Below are 27,229 nucleotides of genomic sequence, written 5' to 3' on the forward strand. Positions count from 1 at the left end.
AAATCAAAATGGACCATGATGCTGTCATCCACGGTCCGTGCTTTAGCATTACTTGGCCGTTACGTGTTAAGAGTTCAAGCGAGGGAGTGCTCTGCAATGTTAATACGCTTTGGACTGAAGTAGTTAGCAAGGTGGTTCCTAGCTGGAGAGTAAACGCGGCACTTCAGTCGTTATGTCACCGCGGAGTTAAAACCTGATTAAGACACCTGACAGAAACCAGCGCAGGGAATGTATTTACAGGAAATAGAGTTAAAAGTACTTCTAAAAAGGGAAATGTAGTTGAGTAGGAAACAGACTGAAAGTGCTAGTGAGCTAAGTCCCGTTGGTATGTTTTAGCTGTCACTCAAATTTTCCTCAGTAGGGATTACGTTTTGGTGCTGGTTTGTGGCTGGAATGCCAAGCAGTTTGACAGAAAGCAGATCGGATCTTCTGTAAGTCTGCTGGTTTTACAGAGTGCAGAGAAGGGCTCAAAAAATTGCAGGTGTAGGCAATGAAACCATCTTCCTTGGTTGTGTCCCTAACTAATAAAGCTGAAGGAGTGCAGGATAGGGGAAAGACCCTCTGTTGTTTTTGGGTCTCTGGTGACAAAGGGAGCAGGGAAGAAGAGAGAGTGAGCCACCACCCAGCTGTGCTTTCTGTTGCTCTACTGTACTTGTGTATTTTCCTAAATTTGAGCAATATCCTAGCTGGAATTTAGCATCAGCTTTATTGACTAGCTGGGTGTGGGTCTTGGGATCCTGGAGTTTTTATTTGTTCTCAAACTTGAAGAATGTTAGAAGTGTTTTTATGGTTTAAAATGAGGAACTTGGGATCTAAAGTAAAGTCCATTTACAGTTTTATAAATGTTTTCATTTATAATACAGTTTGTGCTTAATGAAATCCTCTGTGTAGACTTAAATATAATTCAGGGGAAACAGAAGAGTCCTGAGGCTTTCTGTGGCTGGGTTTATGCAGTTTGGGCTAGCTGGTGAGCATAATAGTCTTCCTGGCATTAGTATATATTAATTCAGATCATGTCACTTATTAACTGTTCATCTTTTTCCTCTTCTTTTTTTAGAAGAGGTACTCACATTTTTGATCTGTTCTTAATGAGGTGGCTCTGTTTGATTTCTTTGAGTAATTGCAATTTGTGCACATCTGCAAGGAGCAGTTTTGAGTTTTGCTTTTCATTTCTTCCTGTTCCAGTAAATCAGTCACAGGAGAAAGCATGGAGACATCTGAGTGGAAGATCTAAGTAGCCTGCCAGGTTGCCTTAAGATCTGACATCTAGCAGACTGGACTAGAAAGAGCAATGTCATCTGGACATGGACAGCTCTGAAGATGTCTTTGCATCGCACGGGGTTATTTACATGGTTAATGTGCTGTAGCAAAGCCTGTCAGAGATCTGATAGCAGGTCCATGCACTTACCAGCAGCTGTGGGTGTTAAAACTCCCAGGACTAACAACCTCCAGTTTCACTTTTGTTCGCTCCTCATGAGTTTCAGTTCTCACTGAAGTTCAGTTCCTAGACAGTAGGACTACTTAAATCCAATGAGACTTCTATTTATTATTATTTTTGGTTCCCTGGTATGAATCTGTCCCAAAAGCTTTTTCACTGACAACGGCTGAAACATCCTGCTTTATCCAAGTTCAAGCGAGTGCTGGGATTCTGGGATGATTGCTTGGCCACCTACAAAATTCAGCTTTTTAACTAAAACTGTTCTCAGAGACTCACAAAGCTGTTCATGCCTGTTCTCCAGACTTGTCTCTAGCAGACACCAAAACTTCTTATTCTTGTTACAAACTACCCCTTGAGATGGTTTAATTCAGCCGCTCACCTAGCAGAAGCTCAGCCGACCCATTTGGTTAACATGGCCAAGGCAGCCTGGTTTCTGGAGCCAGCAGCCCACGGGAAGCCTGCCAGCGCATGTAGCCCCAGTGCTCAGTGCAAATAGGCATTATTTGTGTCTAGGGTGCCTGGGACTGGGCGTTGGGATTGTCCTGGTTTCGGCTAGGATAGAGTTGTTTTTCCTCCTAGTAGCTGGTAGGGTGCTGTGTTTGGGATTCAGGATGAGAATAATGTTGATAACACCCTGATGGTTTAATTGTTGCAGAGCAGTGCTTACACCAAGCCAAGGACTTTTCAGCTTCTCGCTCTGTCCTGCCAGCGGGCAGGCTGGGGGTGCAGCAGGAGCTGGGAGGGGACAGAGCCAGGACAGCTGACCCAGACTGGCCAAAGGGATGTCCCGTACCTTATGGAGTCATGCTGAGCAATTAATATTGGGGGGGGGCTGGCTGGAGTGGGAGGACCGCTGCTCGGGGATGGGATGGGCATCGGTCAGCGGGTGGTGAGCAATTGCATTGTGCATCACTTGTTTTGTACACATTGTTATTAGTAGTACTGTTATTGTTATTTTTTCTTTCTTTTCTGTGCTAATGAACTGTATTTACCTCAAGCTTTCACTTTTTTTCTGATTCTCTCCCCCATCCCACTGAGTGCGGGGAGGGTGAGCGAACGGCTGTGAGGGGCTGAGCTGCCGGCCGGGTTAAACCACAACAGGGCTGCAGCTGGAATAATGTGTCAGCTCTCAGCAGGAATGAGATGTCCCATCAAGTCCATCACTGCGTTCAGTGCCTGGTATTTGTTATAAATGGTAAATCATTATTTTATCCCCCGTGCAGCTAGCAGGACCAGTTTTTCAGAAGCTTCCTCTCCAGGTCTGGAGGAACATGTTTGATCTTAACCCCTCTGAACTGAGGAGGGGTTATACTGCATCCGGTAATTCAGCTGCTCTCTCTCTACCCTTCAACAGCTGTGTTGGCTTTGGGGAAATGTAAATGATTTCCGCAGTGTTCTGCTAAGCAGGACCTTTCCAGGAGTGAGTCCAGCTTAAATCAAAATGTGATGATAGTGAGGTTGAAAGGAAAAAGGCTTAAAAGCCAGCCTGTGCAGTAATCACCCATGAACCTTTCCCCCCTCATTTGGGCTCCTTATCCCACCTGAGGAAGCTTAAAATCAGACCAAGCACAGATGTTATTGAATACGGTTCTGTGTCCTGTGTGCGGAGCTCTGTGCCGCCTCCTGACTGCTCCATTTTTAGCTGCAGAGTAATGTAGTGCTCTCATGATTTATTACACAAAACATTCTGGCAGCAGAAAGGATCAAGAGTAGGTGGGTCCATTACAGCTGTTATCTAATTCCTTTTGAATGTTAGAGACTATTTAAATAAAAAAGCCTTTTTTTTTTTTTTTTTTTAAATGTATGGTCCAGGATTTCCATTTGATGTTTGAAAAGAGAGATGTCTCTAATAGCCAGCTGACCCTCATTAAACAGGATAAGATCTGAACACTGAATATCAAGAACAAAATTTATGATGTTTCCATTAACCTCAATAGGGACAGGGAATTTTAATACCTGTGATGTGACTACAGAAGAAACTTCTCCCTGGTCTCTGGAGGGCAGTGGGGATCTCTCTCCTCCTGTCTGCATGTGCTCCTGCTTTTGTGGAAGTGAAGACTCAGCTCGAGGGGAACAGGAGCTCCCTCCTGCTTGTCCTGCTGGTGTGTGACCCCCTGGCTTGCACAGCAGGCTCCTCTGAACCTCTCCCGATCATGGTGCAAGTAAGGAGAGAGTAGGCAGGGACAAATTCACAGCTGGTAGTAAGCCTCTTCACAGGCTCCAGTCTGCAAAGGGCAGCCTAAACAGCCGAAATGGATGTAACAACAGTAGCTGAATAAACAGCGTTGGTCTCACTGGTGAGCCGGCAGCTCTGTGTGGTGCTCCGGGGAGTACGTGTTCGCTCTGTGTGAGTGCAACGAATCCACCTGAGGACATGAGGAAGCTGGAGAAGTGGTACAGCTATGTGGGGTGTGCCTCTTGGATGCAGCTAATGCAGGGAGCAGGGCTAATCTGGCCAGGAAAATAAGACCTGGAGTGTTTTGGAAAAAAATAGTCTGATAAAAAAAAAAGACAAGCCGCTGGTTGTACTCCTCCAGAGAAGCTTGCTCCTCAGTGCAGCACACTGACAATTGCCTTACTCTTTTGTTTGATCTAGAAGTGCATTAGTCAAATTATAAGAACAAAAGAATAAACTGAGTAACAGCCTGAGAGTGAGACACAGCTGGTCTACCCCTGTGAGAGCTCAGGGCATCTGCAGTCTGCGAGCACTGTGTCTGTCGGGCTTTTCCTCAAGCGAGTGGCTGTGTGTCTGGGCAGGGAGGAGGAGGAGTAAAGGGCTTATCTTTCTCTCGTTGGCCCTACAAATCTTGCAATGGAAATTCAAACCAGTCTACATATTTTTGCAGGCTTTTTAGTGATGTTTACGAAGAAAAAAAGCACAACTGGAAGTAAACTCAGCTCCTTCTTGCAGTTTCTGCCTCCAGTGTGCTCGTGCTGGGACCCCAACCTTGTCACTCAGCTACCAAAACTCATACAGGAAAGGTTGCTCACGCACTTTGGCTCTGAAAGAGCAGCCTTCAGAAAAAGTGGAGGCACTGCGGGTCCTCCTGCACCTTCTGCACGTCCTGGACAGCTGGGGCGAGTAGGCTGATACCTGCCGTCAGCTCGGTGCTGGGCAGGACGTGCTCCAGCAGCGCGAGAGTCTTTGCCTTCACGCCTGCTCTGTGTGTGCAGAGGAGTCTGGCTTTGAGGAAGACTCTCGGGCTATCTTTAGCAGACAGACCACGGCTGGGTTGCACTTCCAGAAACCGAAGCAGCCCTATCGTCTCAGCTCACGCTTTCATTTCTCTCCAGGGAATAACTCATACGAGCATTACAACCAGGCTGAAAACATCCACCTCTCCAGCAGTTCGCCGTGGTGGAAGAGCACTGTCCTTCTGGACTGCTTAGGTAATGCTGTTGGCTTTCGGAATACAACTTTTCTCTATTAGGTACTGCTTTTATCTGCTTTTCCAGCCGCGACTAGGTGGTCTGCTGCGGTGGTGGTCTGAGAACCAAGATGTTCTCCAGATCCTCCAGCAGCTTTTAGTCTGACTGTGCCTTCTGCCCTTTTAGAGCAGTCTTACTCTTTGCCTTCACAAGTGAGCCGTGCTGCGTGTGTGCTAAACAAGCAGTAGTCAGCCTGCAGAGGTGGCTGTTACGTAGGACGGACTGTGTTTGCATCCTGACTGTCAGGCATTTGGCAGTAATAGCTACCAGTGATTAATGGTATGACACGAGCTGTATGTGATAATACCAGTATTTATGGGAGTTGCTGTACTTTTGAAGTTCATGCAAGGTCAGAAAATAGGTCAATCAGCATTGCTTTAGTCCTCGTTTGCAGCACTTACTGGCAAATGCAGTAGTTTGGCTTCATGTACCTCACAATTTTCCTTCCATTTGGAAAAGCAGAGAAAGACTTGCATTTACGGTGTTCTATATGTATTTGTCATGTTCCTCACTCATCTCTTGTTTTGCAAGGGCTAGTCTTGAGCATTCATTGCTCAAGTTAGCGGTTGACTCAGCTTATGAATCTATTATCATATTTTTTGGAAAAATTGGCCCAGGAGACCAGTTTCACTGGCACTGACTTGAATGCCCAGATACAGAACACAGTGTTATAAATGAGCAAGTAATTTATCAGAGTGGGTCTTGGCCTGTTTTATCTAGTACTAATTTTTAAAGCCGGTTAAAATCATTTAGAGTTATCGATTCCTTTTAATGTAATATCTTTTTTGTTCTGATACCTGCTACAATAGTCAAGATACCCCATTTTTATTGTAGTGATCATATGAGAAGACAACATGACATTTCTTACTTCAGAAAGAGAACTTACTTTGGGATTTAAGGGCTTCTTTAAATCCTGAATAGCAATTGACAGTACAGTAACCTGGTGCTTCGGGGTGGGGGTGTTGTTCTGCGAGACGGAGGGAGGACACTAACTGAAAGTGGAACAAGTTATTTCACAGTATCCCCTGACAGCATGGTCACATGAAGTAAATGCATTTTGTGGGTGGGAAAAGGCTGGTTTTTTTACAAGCAAACCCAAAGAGGAATAGGAGTAGTTTACGTGAGCAACAAATGCACGCAGAGGACAGAAAGCAGCTGACGTTAAGTGAGTAAGGGCTGGGAAAACAATTCAGGTGTTTTTTTTCCCAATTCAGGGAAGAAAACCAGAATTAGAAAACACACAGGCAAGCAAAATTGATTTTGAAAAATATTTTATTATTATTTTTTAAATGCAGAGCAGCAAAGCATTGGGAGCTGGGAAGCCCAGCGGGGATTCCTGCTCCATCGCAGTATCAGTTGGGGTGCACCTGGCCTAACTTTCCATAGCGGGGTCTGAGACAGGGACAGCCCAGGTCAGCCCTCTCGTGGCCACTGGTAATCAAGGGGATTTTAACTACAGCCACCTTGCAGTGTTATAAATAAGACAACTTACAATCTGTTTGAAAAATAAGACAGTTTGCAGCCTCTAGGTTGTGTAGGTGAACATGCGCAGGGTAATTCAAACGATCAGGTGAGGTGGATGTGGGTGACTGACTTCTGGGACTGCAGGAGCTCTTTCGCTCTGCCAGTGTTCAGGCTGCAGAGCTGTCGGTGAAAGCCTCGAGCACCTCAGGGATGGCTCACGGAGGCCTCTGGCTGCTGCTTCACCAAGGGCAGAGCTGTGCCCACCCTTCCCTGCTCCACGTGGGGCCCCAGGGAACGTCTCCTCCTGCTCGGGCACTGCTGTAACGTGTGTGTGTAAACGTGTGAGGGGAATAGCAGGTGTTGCCTAGTGCTGGGCCTCTCCTCGCTCTGCCTGTTCCCCGGCTGCCGCCCGTGGTGCAGATGGGACGCGGCAAAGCTGCTCTGCTTCCTGCCCTGTCAGAAAGCCCTGCTGCTGCTGGGTAAGCTCCAGTGATCAGTCTTTATTTCTGTGGGGCATGCTTGTTTTCCTGGAGCTTGTCTGAGTGGCCTGGGTGAACACAAGTGCAATTTCATGGGGGACACGTGCAGCACTCAGGCGAGCTTACTGCAGCCCCTGGGGAGTGGATGGTCTTCTCCTGCTGTGGGTGGAAGAGGGCGAACAGCAACGGGGTTACCTTACTGTAAGAAGGAAAACTGCAAGGCCTCGTTTCTCTCTTATGCCATCCAATGGTTTTCTTAGTATGAGAAGATTTAAGAAATGGGATCCCAACCTCCCTGGAAGGGATGATTATCTGTAGTGACCGGTAATGCAGCATGCATGTTAAAAACATATAGGTAAAGGGAGGCTATTAAATCCCTGGGGAGAAACTGGCCTGACTTGTGCTTGGATTTTGAACCTCTTAAACATAATGTATTGTAATGGCGTGATTATTGCAAATATCAGTGAGCAGTTGCCCTTGGCTTCCCCTGAGCTAACGTGGTTCCTCTGGGGAAGACGGGTGCTGTAGCATTTGCATCCATTTCAGCCCAGTTTTTGCCAGTCACGCTGCCTGAAAGGCAGCAGCTCCCCTCTGGCTTCGGAGCCATGTCCATAAAACTGTGCATGAATTGATATAAGTCCTGGGGCGAGAGGTGTGCTGTTCTCCAGCCTCCTACTGCTCCAGTCTGAGATTCACGTAACGATTTAAGTCAGGAATAGTAACAGATTGGGAGATTGACCGTCTCCTCTGAATTATGCACCTCGGAGAGCCTGTGCTGGGAGGGAATTACGTTTAAGAGAGTAAGAGGTCAAGACACGAAGCGTGAGACACCTTCCCGAGAAGCACAGGGCTTCACTCTTGTTTCCTCTGTGGCACCCCCAGTCTGTCCAAGAAGGTTAAAAACGCTTGGAGTGGGTGTAGACCAGCCTTTGCGTGAATCAGAGTCAGGCCTGGGAATTAGTTCAACTACAAATGAGTTGAGGTCAGCGTTCAGTCACGAGGCTCGGGTGAAGTCGCCTCTCCACTGGGGGGATTCCTGGGTGATTTCTGTGTCCCATGTGATGCAGCAGACCAGAGTTGCAGGTCGTGGCTTTCTAAAATGTCTCTACTTCTGTGAACCAGGAACCAGTGAAAAGTGGTGCAGTTGTGTGTAAGAAAAGCCGAGAGACTGCATCGGCACTGGGTTTAATGCAAGCCCCTATTTTGCCCTGTGTCTTGTTAATTAGATGCTATTTTGAGTTCAGCAAGGGATACGATGTTAACCAGACCTTTGTGTTGCTGTTACTCCTTTAAACAGTTATTTGTGTTGCAGGATTTGTTGTCAAGTTATCTTCATTATTAATGGCTTTCACCATTAGAGTATTTTTAGCCTTGTGAGAAAGTACCAAGGAAAAAGGAAGGAATCCACTAGCAGATACCCAAGACTTAAGTATGGCTTTCCCTTCAGCAGGTTTTCCTACTGCTTTTGATTTTGGCTGTCTGGAGTGCTCGCAGGGAAACGTCCCTGGGTGACCTAAGCTGGTGCCTGTCTCCTTGAGACAATCAGTTCAGGTGCTCTTGCACCTCTGTCAAAGTCGGACCTTTTTGTTCCATTAGGACTGGTAAAAGGCAGATAAAGAAGAAGACTGAACTGATGAATTTTCTGCTTGACACCCATGTGCACTTGTAGCCCTCTTCTGGAAAATTAAAAGCGTAACACAAAACGTCCCCCAAAGTGTCAGCCACTCAAGCCTTGCAGATTTTCACCAGTCCTGAGCTGTAAACACTGCTTTCCTCTTGCTTTCTGGCTCTAGGCTGTGTTACTTCCAGTCAGGATGACTTGGCCAACTAATCCGTGTCCTTACTAAACAGGAGGCAGAAAAAGGGAAGTTTGTAAGGGGGGAAATGCAGAAGAAAGAATGGTTTGTACCTTTTGGAGCTGCAGGATTTAGCTGATGTCGTGCATAACTGAGGTATTGCACTCCGTGTCACTGGCAAAATTTTCATTAGTGAATAGAATGGAAACAAAAATTATGGTTACTTCTGCTCCTTTCAGATCATTCTCAAGGTCCATTGACTCTTTGTATATTCTAGGTAGATAAGTTCCAGAAAGCAGCGGTAACTGCACGCACTCCAAATTTACCCCTCTGAACGCTTTCACTGCGAACCTGTCACGCTTCGTTCTAAATCTCCCATTTCTAGATTATTCATGGTTTTGCACCCAAAACCTTCAAAAGCATTGGTTGGTTCTTTTACTTTAAAGTACAGATGTTGTACAGTGTTTTTTCCGGTATTTTTTCTTTCCCCTCAGTTTTATGACTACTGCTTTTATAGCCATGTCTCTGTGTAGTGACCTGAGTTGGATTTCATTACCTCTAACAAGAGAGCTCTGCCTCACGCCCTTCCTTTCATGCACAGCTGAGCTGAACATTGCACACATTTACTTCAAATGGAAAATGAGAACATACATGCTCTGAGAAAAATGTCTTTTTTTTTTTTTTTAAACTGGGATATTGCAGTGTGATTGCATTATTAATGGGTAAAGTGCTTTGGTTACTTTCTTTTTTATATGGTTTCTGGATCAGATTCCACTCCCTGTTAGTTTTGTCCTTGTGAACTGAGATTGTGATGTCTTCAAGCAAAGTTACTGTATGGTTTAGTTGTGTCATGGGAAAAAAGTAAGGGCAGTTATCTTTCTGCAGCTGACACATTAATTGGCATTGCTAAGCCTGTCTGTAAATATGTCCAAAATCTTCAGAAGAAGAGAGAAAAGCTTTCCAGCACCTGGCTTTTAGAATACGCTGGGATTTATGGCAAAGTGTGTAAATGGTTGCAAAAAAAAAAAAAACAAACCTGAGCCCCTTCCCTCAAATTTATGGCCTCATTTGAAGTCCAGATGAATTGTGCGTTTCTGGAGACTTCAGCAGGCTTTGGATCACGCTGATATTTTAAAAGGAAAGCATTTATCTTCAGGGGACACATGTTAAGAGGCAAAATAATAATGGAAGCAGTAAATTAAAAGAGAGAGAAAGCCCCTTGTATCATATTCTTCATTACCGTGACTCCACGATGAATTTCCCTGTGGTATTTATGTGATTCTTTTCACATGATAGCAAATCACTTCAGTAATGAAGCTTCTCCCAGCTGCCGGAGGAGAGCAGTCCTCAGTGTGACAGCGCTGACTTCCCCGTGCTCGGCATCCATTCTCCCTCCCTCAGCTGCAAGGAACCCCTTGAGGACAAGGGGTTGCTGCCTCTCAGCGTGGTTTGTTTCTAAGTATTATCCTCTCCCCGCTCTCTCAGGCTAGCGTGGTCAGGGGCTGCCTTTGCCTTTTAATTTGCTTTTCCAGCCACTTCTGCCAGAGGCAAAAGGCGGTGCGCCAGCCCCGGTGCTCCCCACCTGCATTGCCCCTTCCAAGCAGGTGAACTCCTTGCAGCGCTTTGGGGGAAGGAAGGGTGGCACTCCCAAACTGAATGACCCGTCTCCCTCCCAACAGCACGAATAGCTGCTGCTGTTGCTAATTTTATTATAAATATCACTTTTGTTTGCGTTTCTTTAAAGACTGGGATCGGGCATAAGGCTGTGTCTCTCCGAATAAAAACCCCTGAATTATGTATTCTGCTTAGTGGTTGTATTGTGCCAGGCACAGTGGGAGCTTGTCCTAGGCTGGAAGTGCCACTGTGTTATAAGTAATAAATAATAGCATCTAACAGTAATTGTTTCATTACTTTATGAGTCAGACCCTTCACCAGGGGATTTGCTCGCTGACAAACATGTTGTTCAGCTCTGCATTTCCATTAGGGAGACCATACCCGGCTTTTCGCTGTCTTTGTTCTGCGATGGAGGCTTGAAGTCATTCGTAGTGTTTAAAAAATACATGAGAAATTAGGCAAATACATTGAAATTCAGCGCTTAATGGCCTGCGTTAGGGTTCTCCCAAGTGCTCCGTGCTGCTTGTAGCTGGTGCCTCGGGTGACAGGAGGCAGGGTGGCCCAGCCGTCCCCGTCCCTGTCCCCGCAGCGTGCCAGCCTCGCTGCCCTGCGCACAGCCCCGTGCCCCGGGGCCAGCTCCAGAGCACTGAGGGGCAACCTAGGTGCAGAGCCGAGCAGAGGCCTGATGCTGATCCGGAACTGGAAGTTCTCCTCCTCATTCTGCCACAGGCTTCTGGTGATGCCTGCAATGTGTTGCTTCTTTCCTAATTTCCAAAGAACCACGGAAATACTAATTTCCCTGCACCTTGCCCTGTTTCCTCCCACAAATGTTTTTTTTTTTTTTTTTCCTGGACGTTTACTGATTAAAAGATGTTTGCTTAACTTCTGTCAAATGACACTGAATCCACAGCAGCGACCTCTCAGCAATGTGACAGCTCTGCCGTCCCTGCAGTGCTGCTCTGCCCTGCTCGAGAGCTTTGTGTCACAAAAAGAGGGGCAGCGGTCCTACCCGGGCAGGGCTTGCCTGCAGATATTGCTGGATTAATTTCGTACTGCACAGATGATTCTGAACAGCTTGTGACTTGTTTTTGTGCGTTATGAATAAATCCTCATTTGAGAGAGGAATACCACTTTTCTCCATGATGTTTTTCAGTGCATTTTTATCTTTCGTGCCAGTCGCAGATTGGTGTCTCTTCACATTTATTAATCGCACTGAGTGAATGCTGAGTTGATGGGTTAGTCTCTGCCATGACTGTAACCTGATTCTCCTCCAGTAAACTGGAGAGCATGTGATTTTTTTTTCAACTACAAGATGTGAAGTGGATTGAAACGAGAGGAAATTGTGCCATATGGTGCTCACACTCCTTAACTCGCATTTCTCACTCTGCCAGCTGTGATTCTGCTCGTGTCTCTAGAAGGTGGTTTCTGCGGGCAGCTCTGCATGCAGCGTGCAGGCAGGGCATGGCCGGAGCCCCGTCCCCACCGAAAGGACGATCACCCTCTCTCCTGACATGGGTTCTAGTGTACAAGAGAAAAAACATGGCATTCATTTTCTTCCTGTCATTTTGGTAGCATTGCCACAACATTCGTAGCTCTGATTTCACCCTGCTAACGCACAGGAAGGTAATCTGCGTTAGGATATGGACGCAAAACCAGAATTGATTGAATTGCTTTCTCTGGATTCATCCCTACCTGGCAGCTGAGCCCTGGCAGCTGTGTGTGCGCCTGCTTGAGGCATGAATCTTGTGGCTTAAACCAGAGGACTGTGCCTTCATGTGGGGCGCGTTGAGGGTGCAGTGCTTTGTAGCTGGGGTGTGCAGGGAGTGTGCGCACAGCCAGTCGTGATAGCACAGCTGATGCGCTACAGCCCGGTGAGCTGCAGGCCGATCACTTCCCATCTCATGCCCACGCTCTGACGTTTCCCCAGACAATTTAAAGATGAGCTATGTGGCAAGCTGCAAGTAGTAGTTGGGTGCCATGTCCTCCGCTCTGCACCGTGCTTCAGAGTGCATTTGCTCATTTTTGTACCCAAGGGCCTGAATCGCCCTGTGTAGGCGACGGTCGAGGTGGGTGAGCTGGGCTCGGGTGTGCTCAGCAGACCCCATGTCACCATAGGTCTCTGGGGTCCTCTGCCCCAGCCAGTTTGTCCAAGGTGAGGGCTTTGTGCTGCGCCCAGAGCTCGAACACAAGTGCCGGGTATGCCGATGCATCCCACAGCTGTAAGACTGGATTTTATATTTAGAAAAGGTTGAGTCTGTTCGAAAAGCAGTGGGTGCGGGCTCAACCTGTGGGCACCCCGCTTTGTACTAACTCGAGCAGCCTTAACCTCGGCTGAGAAGGCTTGGCCAAGCCTTCCCTTCCCCTACAAACGCCCAGGTGGCAGCACCAGCGTTTGGGTGCTATTGGTGTGCCCGGATCAGCCAGAGCAGGGTTACTTCAGGGGGTTGTGCTGAGGGACACCAGAGCCCTAAGGACCGGGGAGCTGGAAGGCACCTGAACCTCCTTGCACATTTTCCACATTCCCTTGGTGCCGAGCAGAGCTCTGGTCTAGTGCCTCGTTTTCTTGTGCTCACATGCCACCAGTGAGACTGCTCGAGCCATGCTAAAAAAATGGCAGCACGCTGAGAGATCAAACAAAGACAATTGTTAGGATCAAATAGATCCACATTTTTCTTTGGACCGAAACCTGTTTTACCACAAAGTGCAAAAGTCTCCCTTAAACTCTAGTTGAGCCAGAATTCACAAAATGAACTGAAATACCAGTTTTAAAAATGTTAACTTTAAGCTGTATTTAAAAACGTTTAAATGTCGGTAAATCAATTGTCTTGGAAGGGAGAGGAAAGTTCAGATCCGACTGATAAAAAATGTCCTTTTGCTTTGACCTCTTCTTTTGCTTTCTTAATCTCATAGCGTAAGCTAACTCAAAGTTTGAAATGTAGAGATGTTAAAGATTTCTGTAAATGTCAAAACTGCATAGGCTGAGCATTCCCATTTTTTACTGAAGTCAAGATTTGCCATAAGCCAAGCATTTTATGAACAGTTTATTTTTAAGAAATCTGTCAACGAGAAAAACCCTTAGAAAAGTAAATGGTATCCCACTTTTTAAACTATCTATCTTCGATAGGATAAAGACCGATCAATAAGACCGTCTAAGTTTTGCTTTCCAGATTTTATATATATAATGTATGGTCCTTATCATGGTTTAATACCGACTGCTTCAGAAGCAATGAATTCTGCCTTCTATTTAGGGAGGTAATACGTTTAAAGAGCAGGAAGCCACATTTTCCAGAAAGGCTAACCTTAAGGATAGAAAGAAAGTTCATTCCCCACCTAGAACTGGGACTCCAGCCCCCTGATGCCCAGCTCGGCCGCCGGTGGTGAAGCTGTCCTCGCCAGGCAGGCAGAAAGGATAAAGGGTCGCCGCTCCTTTTGGAGTGAACGCTTCCAGAAAACCTTCAGTGCCAAAAGTAATGATGTAGCAGTTTCTTTTTAATCATGTTGACTAAATGCAGATGCCGTGTTATTCACTGTCCAAGAAACAGATTTCACATCTGTCTCAGCAAGCAAGTAACTTCTTGCAAGAAATACCACGATGCGCTCATGCAAATAAAGTTACACAGGTGCAAGAATGCTTGCAGGACAGTTCTCAAAGAGAAAATGGTTCTGACCCCGTTTACAAGCTGAAAATAACCTACTTTGTAACCAAAAAGGTTTTTAATTGAAGTGTGACTCTCACTGGCAACTTCTGGTTTTGTTTTCAATGTATGCCTTTGTGCGCAGTGATGGGACAAAAACTTTCCATGAGCAGGATTCAAATGTGCTGTTACAAACTCATGTAGTGGAAAAAAGTCTATTAAATGTGATACAGAAAAGACCTTTTTTCATATTCAAATTTTAGTGGGTACAAGGAGGGAGGTAAAATTAGCATTTATTCATTTTTTTAACCTTATTTTTTATATTTAGGACTAGCTCTACTTGTAATCTATTTCTTTTTTTACTTTTCAGAGTGCCACTATAGTTAGAATCTGAAGAGGTGGTATTTTGGGGCAAATAACTGAACTGTTAATGTCAAGTGTTAAAAAAAAAATCCCGGGGCAGCAATCTTTGCCAGACCAGGAGACTGACCAGAAAAACCCAGCCAAACAAAACAGGCTTTCTTCGTTTGTCTTTCGATTTCTGAGCCTTCAGACGTACCGAGATCACATTTCACATTTTCTCTAGGAGGGCTAAAAACTTTGAAGTGCTGCATTGTTTTATTCATGCTGCTGTATTCATCTGATGACAGGGATGCAGGAGCTGGGTCCTTTAGCGCTGGTGTGGATTCATCACAAAACCACGGGCGCTGGAACCGTGCGCTGGAAGGCTCGCGTTCCTGTGCTAGTAGCTTTGCAATCCTTTGAGTGTTTGAGCAGATATGATAGTGCTGAGCATCTGACTTGGGATGAATACTTCATCAAGAATTTGAGAAAAAGAGCATCAGTTCATCTGGTTTTAGGGCAAGATTAAGGAGAATAGTTTGGTATTGTCTATTTGCTGGTCTTTGAGACCCTTTGCTTTAAAACACAAGCACAGAAACGCAGATATCCTTCTCATCCCTTACCCCTTGCTGACCCAAGGGTTACGAGAGTCCCTGGGTTGTGCTGATGGGTTTATCTTCCCCTGAGGGCAGCTAAGCACCAGACTGCTTGCTCCCAAAAGGGCCGAGGGATGCTCTGCAGCATGCTGGTGTGTCCAGCCTGGAAGGAGGAGGATGAGGACTTCTCCTTTTTTGTGCAGGCAGAGAGCTCTAGAACACCAATTTTGGCCCCAAAAAGCAGACAGGTGGAAGTCAGTTCTGGGAAAAGCTTAAATCAGGGTTCACAAACACACCAGAGTTCAGGAAGCCAGACTTCAGTCCTGCTCCTCAGAGAACTTTCTGTCTCCTTAGAAGATCTGCAGAATAACTGAGCGAGCCTACTGCAAACCATACCAATTAGAGATGCACTTTACAATGTATTAAGTGCTGCAAAGTGCAAAGTTCTGTACAAAATGAAACCAAAATTGGTGGATATTATGGCGTTGATATTTGTGTCTCGTTTTCCCTCCGGTAAAATCGTACCCTGTTACTTTCTAATGCATTTGAGATAACTCTAGGGAAGTTTGAGCACTCAGGGAGTCTCATGCAGTAATGCCCTCAGAGAGATGCGCGGTTCAGGGATTGAGTGGTGACATTAGAAAATGAGGAAAACACAGCTAGAATGCTAGATGAAGAGCAGCGATGAATGCCATTTGCTTCATTCAGATGACCGGTGCAGTCATTGCCCTTATTTCCCTGTCCCTCGGGGTACTGCTGTTGCGGTGTGCCCCGACCAAGCTCCCCGCGGGGCAGGCTGTACCCCAGGTGGATGCAGCACGCATGTTTTGCCGTCCTGGGAAGCGTGGCAGAGCGTGCAGGTCCTGCTTGCCCAGGCTTACTCTCGTGGCTTTCCAAGACAGGCTTTATCTGGCTGAAAGGACAGAAGTGAGACGCGAGGCAGCCAGAAGGCACGTGTGTGTTCAGCTCTGCTCCTCCCTGGGGGACGTGGGGAAGCTGATGCGTGCGTGCTCAGCCAGCCCGGTGGAGCTGCACCAGCTCCTCAGTCGTGTTTCTGTGACTGGCTGGTGCCTGGCACTGCCTCTCGGTTAGCAGGGCAGGAGAGCAGCCAAGCGCTGGAGAAGCTTCCCTGTTTCAGGACATGATTTCTCACTTCCTCCTTACCCAGTCTGTGATTTTCTTCCTCCTCCTCCAGCTCCTCTGCAAGGGCCGACAGTTCTCCTGTGTTTCAGGAGCACCCTCTTTCCACAGTGTCCCAGCAAGCACACTTTGCTGCTCTCTCCCATCTCAGGTTGTCCTTGGTCTCCTCAAGCCTCCCTTTCCATTCCTCCTCCTCCCCGGCAGGCTCTCTGCCTGCCCCCGATGCTTCCAGCTCTCCTCCCCTCTTCCCCCGTGCAAAGAGTGCCACGGGGCGCTGCAAGCCTCTCCTCTCCGCATGTCGTGCCTTGTGCCTGCACCACGAACCAGCGGATGGTGATGCAGCTTTGCTGGAAGCACTGGGGTTATGCTGCTGTGCGCTCACTGAAGCTCTTGTTAAGTAGGAGACTCGCAGAGCACAAGAGCTGGCAACAGCACCTGGAGGAAAGGTGGGAGCATCGTTCCAGATGGGGCAGGCGAAGCTGGGGAAGAAGGTGTGCTGCGAGTTATTAATTGTGCGTTCGCTTCAGCCTGCCTAATCCCGTCAGTGAAGTCTGGCATGGTGGAGCCCAGGGCTGAACCCTGGAGATTACTGGGCAGGGATATTTGTAGGTACTTTGGCACTGGTGTTCATTTCAAGAGCTATTAAAAATAATGAGATGCTGCGGCTTTGCTAACGATTTAAGAGATTCTCCCTGCATCTCAGTATGAGGCTGATCTGATGCAGCCATCTTTGTGATAGCATCCCACAGTGTTTTGTCTTTATGAGTACATCTTGTTCTGGCTTGTTTCAGAAATCTGCTCTTAGCTCTAAGGTCTGCAATCGTTGGCCTGTAATTAGTACCAATATTACAATGCTATTACTGCATTGGTCTGAACTCCTGGCTATTTTTGGATATGACGTTGTTCAAGTTTTTGTTGCATAGCTTGTTTCTCTCATCATGAATCAGCAGGCCTCCGAGTATACAATAACGCTGCTTTTTAGAACAAGTTGTGCAGAGTTACGTAGATAACCTGCTAGCCAGTATTTACGCAAACATATCTTTAGATGGAGACCACAGTCCAGTCGCAGGCTGAGGGGGACTGGGGTCGATATTCCCTTCTGGTGGCCTGGTTACTGAGTATCCGCCTTGCCTGCGGGCCAGGTAGTTGGCTGGATTTGCATTTGGTTTCACAGAGATCAGACACTCGGTATGCACACGGGTCATGTAGATGGCATTTACTACAACTGAAAATGTGAACTGGTTTTTGAGAAGCAAAATAGTGCTGCTGTCTTACTGAGAAACAACCAGGCCTATGCCTTACAGAGGACTGATAACAGGAACCCCAATTTCATGAAAGTTTGGGTAAACACTGGGACATGTACTGTGTTTGAACCCTGTAGCTAATGTCTGAGGTCTCTCAGCTTGTACCTTCTCTATGAATAGTAAAATGTTAGCCCTCCGGTGGCTGTAGTATCTCCGAGTTGCAGTTAGCATTAATCAGAGGTTGTGTAGCTTTTCTAAATGAGTGGCAGCTTCATATTTTGGAAATCTTCCTTGAGTGCCCTTAGGTTTTATTCACAAATAATCTGTATTCTCGTTTTCTTTCTCAGCTCTGTTGTTAAAGAGCACTTGCTTTCTGTTACGCTTCTAAAGCACGACCAGGAGATGCTCGGTGTGAAGCCCGCTGAGTCTGGTTCAGAAAAGGAGCCGTGCGGTGCTGGAGATACAGTCACTGATTCTGCAGCAGAAACTTTTAAGGCTGTAATACTCCAGAGGGCAAGGCCACTCTGCATAAAGGCTCAGACTGAGCGAGGGGTAATTAAAGCTAAATGAGAAACAGGCAGTTTCCATCTGTGATTTGGGAATCCTAGAAAATATTTACATTAGAAAGGAAGGCATCAGAGCACAGAATTAGAAAAACAGAAGTCAGGAGCCTGCCTCCAACACGGATATTCACTTTCCATGTGTACTGAGCAAATCATCACAGAGAAACACAGAAACGGGGTCAGAAAGCAGAGTGAGAGTCAGTCTTAAAAATGTAGATCTGGGGGGAAATTTTCATAGAAAGAGAAACACTTGTAAGGATTCATTTTGAAAAAATCTCAGGATTGAAAGTGTGCAATTAATCATGTATGACATTGCAATTAGTATGAGTTACTCTTTATAATTTGGTAGCATTCAGAGATATCAAAACCAAATCAGCGTTAATTTTTTTCTACATATTTCTCATTGTTTGACCTATACTGGCTGGCTAATTATTGTTTAAAACTCAGTCTTATGAAGCTTAATCCATTAATGTGTTTAAAGAGCTTCAATGCTCTGCACTAAAATATGGCATCAATGTAAAAATAATGATTTAGCACTTACATTTTAGTATCATTTCTGGATTTTGTTAGCTGACAAATTGCTCTAGCGTGTTCCAATGTATGTTATGAAAATGTACATGTTTTCAGTTTCAGATCTGGATGATATGTACTCTGCTCTAGTCTTTTACACTATCTTTGAGAAGGAAATTTAGTGATAGTTATAGAAATCGAATTTCTACACGGTGGCGTTGTAAGCCTTACTTACATTTCAAGTGAGGAAAACACATCCCGAGATACAGCTGACCAGAGCTGAAACCAGTGCTTATCATGAGCAGACAGCATGTGGGACAACACGTCCGTGACCCCGCGGCCTAGAGGACTGCTGGCAGTGTTCACTGTGGAAGGTGTAAGTTCATTGTGTGGATGGAGTCAGGACGTGTCAGCCCTTCTGTAGGTGCTCCATATCCAGATATCAGAACAGAAGACACCTCACGACTGGAGTGCTTGAATGTTGTGACGTTCAGTCACAAAAACCAAGGGGCTTTAAGCAATCGGGAGAAAATGGGGTCAGGACATTCTTGAGCATCTCCAGTACGCGCGATCGTGGCCTCATTCCTCCAAGTGCGAACATGAGCCTCTTCTGTAGGTAAATATGAGGAATTAATAGCACTGATTAAACTATCTTGTAGACACATATGCACAGCCATGAGATGCTAACGTGGCTGTTCACCAGAAGGAAAAATCTCTTCATTTAAGTAAGAGGCTGCCACTGACAGGATGGCAATATTTCTCAAGCCAATTTTCCTGTCTGATTACTGAGCAATCTGCTCTCCACAGGAAAGCAGAAGAGAAACCCTCTTAAAAGTTTAAATTTGGTTACTGAATTGAAGTCTATTTTTTTGTCCTTTTTGTTTATTTCCTTTTTTTTTTTTTAGTTCTGAAGTTTTATCTTTGGGGAAATAAATATGTCTTTATTAACCTTACCAGGAAATGCTGCCAAAGATCATCATCTCCTTTTAGCATTTCACTTCTAAATGCATACATGTGAAATTTCTAGGCCTCACTGAGCTGTCTCGGTGCTGAATGTATCTCCTCACTTTGCCCCAGTGCACACCCTGGTTGTTTTAGTGAGCTGACTGCAGCAGGTTCTTTCCGAGCTCTGGGAGGTGGGTGCCCCAGCGGGGCAGTAAGGTGTTCCTGTACCTCGTGCTGCCTGACCCCAACTTGAATTGCAGCTGCTTAGGTCCTTCAGGTAGTGCCTCTCTTCCCCTTCACCTACTTCCATGGTTGTGTTCGGGAGGGTGGGAGGATCGGGATGGCTTCACGGGACCACACGTGCTTCCCCTCCTTGTGCTGCCCCATGTCCTCTGCTGCAGCTCCTGGCTCCCCAGGCTCGCTGGGCTCTGTCCCTGGGAGGCTCCACGCTCCTCTCACCCGCTCTCTCCTCTCCGCTTCCTTGTGCCCTCGAAGGGCCTGCCCCCTTCCTGCCATGGCTCTGTCTGGAGAAGCTGTTCCTTTGACGCCAGATCTTGCATTTTGGATTCTTGCCTTTCCTGGCTGTTGGAAACCCTCAGGAAGTTGCTAAATCTGGGGAGAAAGAAGAAGTCTTGGAGCCTCCGATAAGAAGGGAAGGCTGCTGACTCCTGCTGGGGTGCTGCAGGCTCTGGAGTTGAATACTGAGCACTGACAAATCCATCTACCTTTGTCTGGAGACACAATATAGCTTGGGGATTAATGTGGTGCAGAGAGACAACTCCAGCTGCTTCTGATTTCCTCACTGGGAGCCCAGCTGTCTAGCTGCCAGGTTGTGATAGAGTTGTACTGCTAGGTGCATTGACTCATGCTCTTTTCCTAGCGATGCACAGAGATCAATTACCCATATGTTGCCTCCAGCGTGTATACGTGCCTTTCAGACCATCCCTCCTGAGGGGGTTATCGACGTTCCTGTGGAGCGTGAGAGATGGAGGGGACTCCTGCAAGCAGCCTCTCTACTGATCTGTGAAGAGATCCCGAAGGGGAAACTGGGAAGTTGTTTCCCTTCCCTTATATCGTTATGTGATAGACGTGCGTATGCGTCCTCTCTAAACGGGTTTTCTTTTCTTCTTGATTTCTTCATTAAAAGGTGTGCCACACATATCTTCTTACTATTGCTTGTGGCTACTATGCAGCCGAGCGAGTTTTTCGGTATCATGTCAAGACTGGAAAACAGAGGAGAGCGAGCTGGCTCATTCTCAGCGCAGATAAAACTGGCTTGGGAAAAATACCCTGAATATGCCCGTCCTCTTTACCCAGAGGCAGTGTTAACACCCGTCTGCCACTGGTGGCCTCAGTTGGACTCCCAGATATGGAAAGGTTACTTTTAGGAGGTTTGTTTTGACTGGACACAGCGACATACAGGAAGTAACAGGACTTTCTGTACAAAAACTGAGAGTTATCGTTCTCTGTCTTAACCTAAATTGGCAGAAGCAAAACTGTGCTGCTGAACTTAGCTTTTGCAGCGTGTTGGACTTGGAGTATTTATTCATGCTTAACTTGAAGCTTCTTTCCAGGAAAGTATTCACATTTCAACTCATTTATGCTGAGCAAATATTTTAAAATGCTACATTCTTCCCTAATTTCATGTAGAGCTGAAAAAGCCCTTACTGTGACAGAATAAAAAAGAAAGTTCACTGATAGTACTGGGGCTCTGTCTTGTGGGGAAATGTGCTTTCCAGCAAGCACAACAGTTTCACCTTTGTACTTTGCCAGGTCAACAGTCTTGTAAGAGACGACGTGCTTTTAAAAGAACCGAATTACACTGTGAGGCATACACGGCATGTAAATAAATGGCACATAGGAATTTCCACTCCGGATGACAGTGGTAGGTCACCAGCTCTAGTTGTGATCACAGCCAAGTGCATCAAAGGGAAGTATAATGAAATGTAGCATCCACTGTACTTCACAACTTGTCTCCACAAAAACGACCTTCTAAACCTCTTCTGTCTGCTCCCTTTCCCTCCCCGAGTTGTGAAGACTTACTTTCTAACATTATTTCCATTTTTTTATTATTTGTAACCTGCACCATTCTTCATGGGCTGTTCAGATAGAGGATCGTTGGGCACACAAGTCCTGTTTGTTCCCCTGTCTGAAGCCACTTCCTAACCATGAAGATTAGGCCCAGAGCGTCTGTGCTGATTCAGGTGGCAGCCGGTCCCCAGGGAGCCACGGCACTTACAAGATGTCTGAGTGATATCTGTGAGGGGTGGGGACAGAAAGAGACCCTGCGGGGGAGCCTAGGAATAAACAGATCAGGAAATAACTTTGAATAGCAACACCACCACGTATCAAACTGGGCAGGATGGAAACTTCTTTGTGAGTCGTTGTATTCTCGGAACATAATTCTGTCAGATGGCCATGGGATGTGTCGCAGGCTGAGAGGAAATAACTTTTCTGCCTGATGTTCCTCTGGAAGTCCACCGGCCTCTAGCAACCGTTCGCTTGCCCGTTCATGTTTGCCACTCCTGGCTGTGGTGCTGGCTGCCTGTGGGCCAGACGGTCACAGCACAGTGCTGACATGTCACACCGTCCTGGTGAGCCCAGCAGGATCTCAAGGGGCTTGATCTCACCCAGACCATCGGACAGCTGAGCATAAAGGCTGTGAACTTTGTTTCCTGCATCAGTTGGATATTGGATTGTGCGTATATCGGCTGGTGACAGCAGAGCACTGAAACCCGTGCTGCTGCAGGAGGCACCCGTACAAGACGCGAGGCTGGCTGTGCTGCAGAGGCTGTACATGTCAACCTTTCCAGCTAGGAGGAAAAAAACAAACAAACTGAAACTGCAATGGAATCGGGTATTTTTGTACATTCTTGTAAATAAATGGAATGGCATCCACATCCCTCTTCCCTGCAGGCTCTAGGAGCCAGTGACTCAAGGCAGGGCCCCTGCTCCCATCGCAGCACCGGGGCCAGCCAGCAGCTCCCGCAGGCTCTCTGAAGTCTTCATCTGTCACCTCCTGCTGCACTTGTGCTGGCATGCCGGCGGTTTCTTCTGGTACAAACTGTCTCTCTGGGCTTCTCGTACTCAGCTGTCACTCACATAGGCGTTTCTGACTGAAGCTTTCATTCTCTGCAGAGCTTCACTGCCCAGAGTCCAACAGCCTTTGGCCTTTCCCTGGTTTGGGAGGGGTGTGTGAATTTCTGTCAGCAGCCATCAGTCCTGCCAAGGACTGTGCAGCTGGCTGATCCCCAAGGCAGGACCAGCTCTGTCTCTTTCAACTCTTTCCCTTTTTTTCTAGGTTTCTGTGAATTGTGCATTTTCTGGATTTTCTTTTAATCTCTTTAGGAGAGTGACCAACTACTTGCCAATAAGGGGATGTGATACCACCACCCCCTCATTAGTTTTGTGGAAAGCGTGTAACTTTCTTGTGAACTTAGCTGGAAGAACGAACACTCCTAGATATAAATACATTAACTGTTTTACAACTAACTTACCTAATTAATTTCAGCCAAAACTTCTCAGTGAATGCTGGCTCATTGCATCTTTTCCCAGGTGAACTGAAACTGCACTGTTTTTCTGCAAATGAACTTTTTGTTACCATACTGACTCAGTCTTTCACATTAGTCTACTGTCCTGTTTACAGTAAGTCAAACCCAGCTATGTTGTGATAAAATAAGCATGTTTCCTATGTCCTGTTATCAGTTTCCACTCCATCATGGGGACAGTACTCTGGAAACGGGGGAAATATGTGCATCTGTCAGAGCTCCAGTTTGATTAGAAAGGCTGAGTATCATCAGGTAAAAGAGATTTGTGCAGTGGTCACTCATTACGAAATTTAGGACCGCTCACTGAAAGGTTAATTGAGCCAGGCATGCCATATCTTTTCCTATTTTTCTTTTCACAGAGCAAGTAGAATAGTTGGATGCTATTTCCCAGACAGGGGCATCTCGTGAATGAATCCCTAAAATCCCTTCCTTTCATAAATATACAATAAACAGATTCTATCTTTGATTAAGATGTTTCCTACTGTCTATTTTGGTATTACTGAAAAAAACCATGACCATTGAAACGGCCTTAAATGAGGCAGTTGTATTACAGCTGAACAGCAACAAAACCAGAACAGTGTGCCTCTAACATATACCCCAAACACTCGCGTATTATTTAAAGATATTTCAAGGACCTAGTTAAACTGGGCTTCTTTAATAGGAAGGTTAACGTTGAACTGTACTAATGCCACAATTAACTTGCACTGTTACTAATGAATTTTCTAAATCCATTTTTATGCAAGTTGTTACTATCCAATTGCTGGAGGCAAGGGAGTGCTGGGGAGCCCTGCAAGCAGTTGCAACAATGTCTGTGACTAATTGCATCTTAGGGCTTGGCCTTGCCAAATTGCTCAGTTTTTCAGCTGCAGCGATTTCTTTTCACAGAACCAGAGTCAGAAAATATGAAAGCAATCAAGTAGTTCTGCTTCTGAAAAGCCTCATTTGTTGTTCGTTTTCAGCGAGTGCTGAGACAACGATCTCCTTGGGCTGCTGCAGAAGGAGCCCAGCTCCTGGCTTAGCTGAACTTGTAACTTCGGTGAATTGTTTCAGCCAAGACTCTCCACGATATTAATGAATTTTTTTGCTACATCAGATTTTGGGGGCAGGATCCACAACTGTTTGAGGCGGTGTTTAGCTGTACTACGTCCCCCCTGCCAACTCCTGTACTGAGCAGCCATGAGTCAGACCTCCCAAAGCAATGAGATTACAGGCAGTGACTTTTTTTCTTTGCCATCTGTTTTATGAGTTGTCAGGTGACACTCCTGACAGATTTTTAGCTTCTCTTTGTAATCACAAATTTGCACTATTAAAAAATAGGAAAGCTGAGAATCTCACAGTTTTATCATTCTGGGACTGGGAGCTTTGGGAAACTCTAGATGTCAGGAAATTCGGCTAAAATCATGGATGTTGACAGGGCTGCCACAGGACAATAGAGCCCTTGCCAGGATCTGCTTATGAGCCTGCTGAGGATGTGCACACTTTTCCCAGGGACATCAAGGGGTCAGTGCCTGCCGACCCAAGAACCCTCTGGGACAAGAGGAGACCAAAGTTACGGTATATTGCTTTTTTGAAGCCTGGGTTTTCTTTTCCCCATGAGGCTGAGGCTTGTTATTGTGGCAGGACACAAGCCAGGAGCGGCTGATGAGTAAATGACAATAAGGAACCACAGAGCAAGAGCGTGGTCTCCTTTGAAGGGTTGTGCAGGATCCTAGCCACTGCTTGCCCTTGTCCTCTGAATTGTTAGCTGCATATGGATGAGGAGCTGAAGAAAGTACCTTTTCCTCAGCTGTACTCAGTCCCTGTCAAAAATTGATTACTTGGCCCATGTGCAGCAGTACTGTAGAGAGAGATGCTCTTTACCTACTTCTTTTGAGTTATGTGCCATGAGAAATCCTACTCTTGGTGTAGGGAAGGTCAACAGTGCAGTGTTAATCTGCCCGAAAAGAAAAGAAAAGAAAAGAAAAGAAAAGAAAAGAAAAGAAAAGAAAAGAAAGTAATACCTGAATTTACTCTTTGGTAGTGAGTGCAGGGATTTACTTGTTCTTCATAGACAACTGTGCAATGGAAGAAAAACAGTGTTTACAAGACAGAGCTCCTTACTGCAGTCAGAGCTGCTTTCCAACTGTTTGTCAAAGTGACTGCAGCCTGCGCTACAAGGGCACAAGAATAAATCCTAAAATTAGCAATAGGGGTTTGCAGTTGCCCATGCTGATCCCTTAAGATTTTGTAGCTGCCTCCAGTAAGAAACTCAAAACAGAAGGTCTGTTAACCGTGGGTAATTCTTATGCGGTGGCCAAATAGGAGAATGATTAGAGAAAATGTCAAGACAGAAATTACTCTTGTATTTTACAGAAATAAAGCAAAAAGTGATTATCTTCCTAAATTTCTACCTGTTGGCATCACAGTTTAAATTGTTTTTTCCTACCATGATTTAAATAAGTTGTTAATGTATTCCTCTGATCCAAAAAGCTGATTATTTTATCCTAAGGAAGATTTGTGCATCGTTTTGTGACGCACGTTTTGGGAGCTGCCTGTGTTCTGCTGAGAAGTCATTATACTAAGGATGAGGAATGGGATATATTAGAAACGCAGCAGTGTAATTATGTGCAAGAACTCTGTTACAGCCTTTGTTGATAAACTGCAGTCTAGATCTAGTCCTAGAGGATCCAGACAGTATTACCTTGTTGAGTTACTTAGCCTGACTCATTGCTGAAACTCTTCTCTGTAGTCTTACGCTGTGTGGTGTGTTCCCACCCTGTGGGAAATCTGAAGGCAGTGGCCAAAATAACACGTCTGTGATCAAACCATTTCCTTTCAGTATTTGTATTAGTCTCACATCCTTTTTCTGGATGTGGGCAAGTGAAAGGTGTCAGCTTTGCACACAGGACTCAGATATACTCTTTTTAATCAACCAGTCTAAAAGATGATGATACGTATTAAAAAAGTCAACCATACAAACAAACAAAAAAGCAACCAAGTATCTGGTAGCGTAGTCATTTTGGTTATGATGTACACATGCTCCTTGATCCATCCAGCCCTGTGGAGTCCACAGCCTCTCTTCTGGAACTGGGGGAAGTTGAGAAATGAATATTTAAAGCAAGATGTGTTGACCGTACAGAAAGTTTGATTTCCCCACCCCCAACGACACTTTTGCTTCGTATCAGCCCTCTTGCTTGTACACTATGTATGTGCTGCTCCTATGGCTCTCCGTCGGCAGTCTGCGTGCTAACAACCAGGCTCTGCGTGGCTCTTATGGAAGTGGGTAGGCTAGACGGAAGGATGCCCAGGGCAGGAGGCACGAACCACACTCAGCGTGCAAAGAGGGCGTGAGAGGAAGAGGCAGCTCGTTGAGCTCTCCTGCTTCAGTTCCACCAGATGCCTTTGGTCAGACGTGCAAGAAATTGCCTTTTTTTAAGAATTAGAAGGCAAAGGCAATGACAGCTTTAATGTTATGAAGGAACTGAGAAGATCGGGACCTGTGCTGAGATTTGCAGTAGGTATCATATTTGGTGTATGCCTAGAGGAATATCTAAGTGGTAAATTATATGTGTTTCTCACTGACCCCCGTATGAATCCTGGTAGAGTGCAGAAGATAATCTGATTTCAGAAGACCAGAGAAAATTCAGAGCAAATATGGGAGAATTTGGCAAAACAATGGGAGGTCTATTGGGAAGGAAGCCAGCTTTTTCTCAAAAAAAAAAAAAGAGATACCTTTAGATAAAACCAGGAACCAAACTTGCTACAGGTAACGTTATTTTTGATGTTAAAACTGACATGGGTTTTTTTGAAAGTGGCTGGCAAACTTATCTTTGTTCTCAAACCTTAGTGGAGCTCGGTAGTCACTGGCTGCCAAGGCTGGTAAGAACAGGACCTGACTTTTCTGGATATTTTAAAGTATTGAAGATCCCCCCATTTTTTTTTTTTATTGGATTGCTTTAGATGTGCCAAACTGTCTTAAATGCGTTAGCATTCTGTATTCCGAGGTGCACTGGTTATGAGGCAGGTCCTTGACTTTTCTGAGCTTTAATTTGCAAAAATTTTATTTTCTAAGTTTTACTTAAAATTATGTATAACTGATGACATTTATGTAGCTTTTTTTTTTTCTTTTTTAATGGAACAGTGATTAGTCATTTTTCCTTTTGTATTTGATTTGCTTATGTAAAGTGCAAACAACCTTTCTTGAAGCTGATTATTTTGGTAGAATAGCAGATGCTCCTCTATGATCTTCATCAAATGAAGGATTGGGGAAGAGACTGTGTTAACCGCGTGCAGGTGAAGGACTGTGTTCCTCCCTGTCCCCATACCTAATTCAAAGAATCCTGGCAATTGTCAAGCTGGTGAGAACAGACAATTTAGCAATTCAGATTACACTTTTTTTTTTTTACACACATTTTTTTTTTTTTACAAGATGAGCCCAGGTCACAGACTCAAAGAATTGCACCTGAATTTTTTCATTGGCTCATCACATGCTTATTGGTAAACCATC

The 27,229-nt window shown here is 45.6% G+C and overlaps 1 protein-coding gene across 2 annotated transcripts in view; it reads left to right on the top strand.

The window, feature by feature from the left end:
* TMCC3 (transmembrane and coiled-coil domain family 3) overlaps nucleotides 1-27,229 on the top strand; it is a 135,662-nt gene that overhangs the window by 37,979 nt on the left and 70,454 nt on the right. Inside the window, exon 1 of one of the 2 annotated variants that reach the window (XM_050711277.1) lies at nucleotides 4,660-4,828. The exons of the other annotated variant lie outside the window; for it this stretch is intronic. The gene's annotated coding sequence lies outside the window, so the exon portion shown is untranslated. Of the gene's footprint in view, nucleotides 1-4,659; nucleotides 4,829-27,229 lie in introns of those variants that run through there. 2 annotated transcript variants of the gene reach the window in all.

This window comes from Cygnus atratus, chromosome 1, assembly GCF_013377495.2.
Source record: "Cygnus atratus isolate AKBS03 ecotype Queensland, Australia chromosome 1, CAtr_DNAZoo_HiC_assembly, whole genome shotgun sequence".
Classification (NCBI taxonomy): domain Eukaryota; kingdom Metazoa; phylum Chordata; class Aves; order Anseriformes; family Anatidae; genus Cygnus; species Cygnus atratus.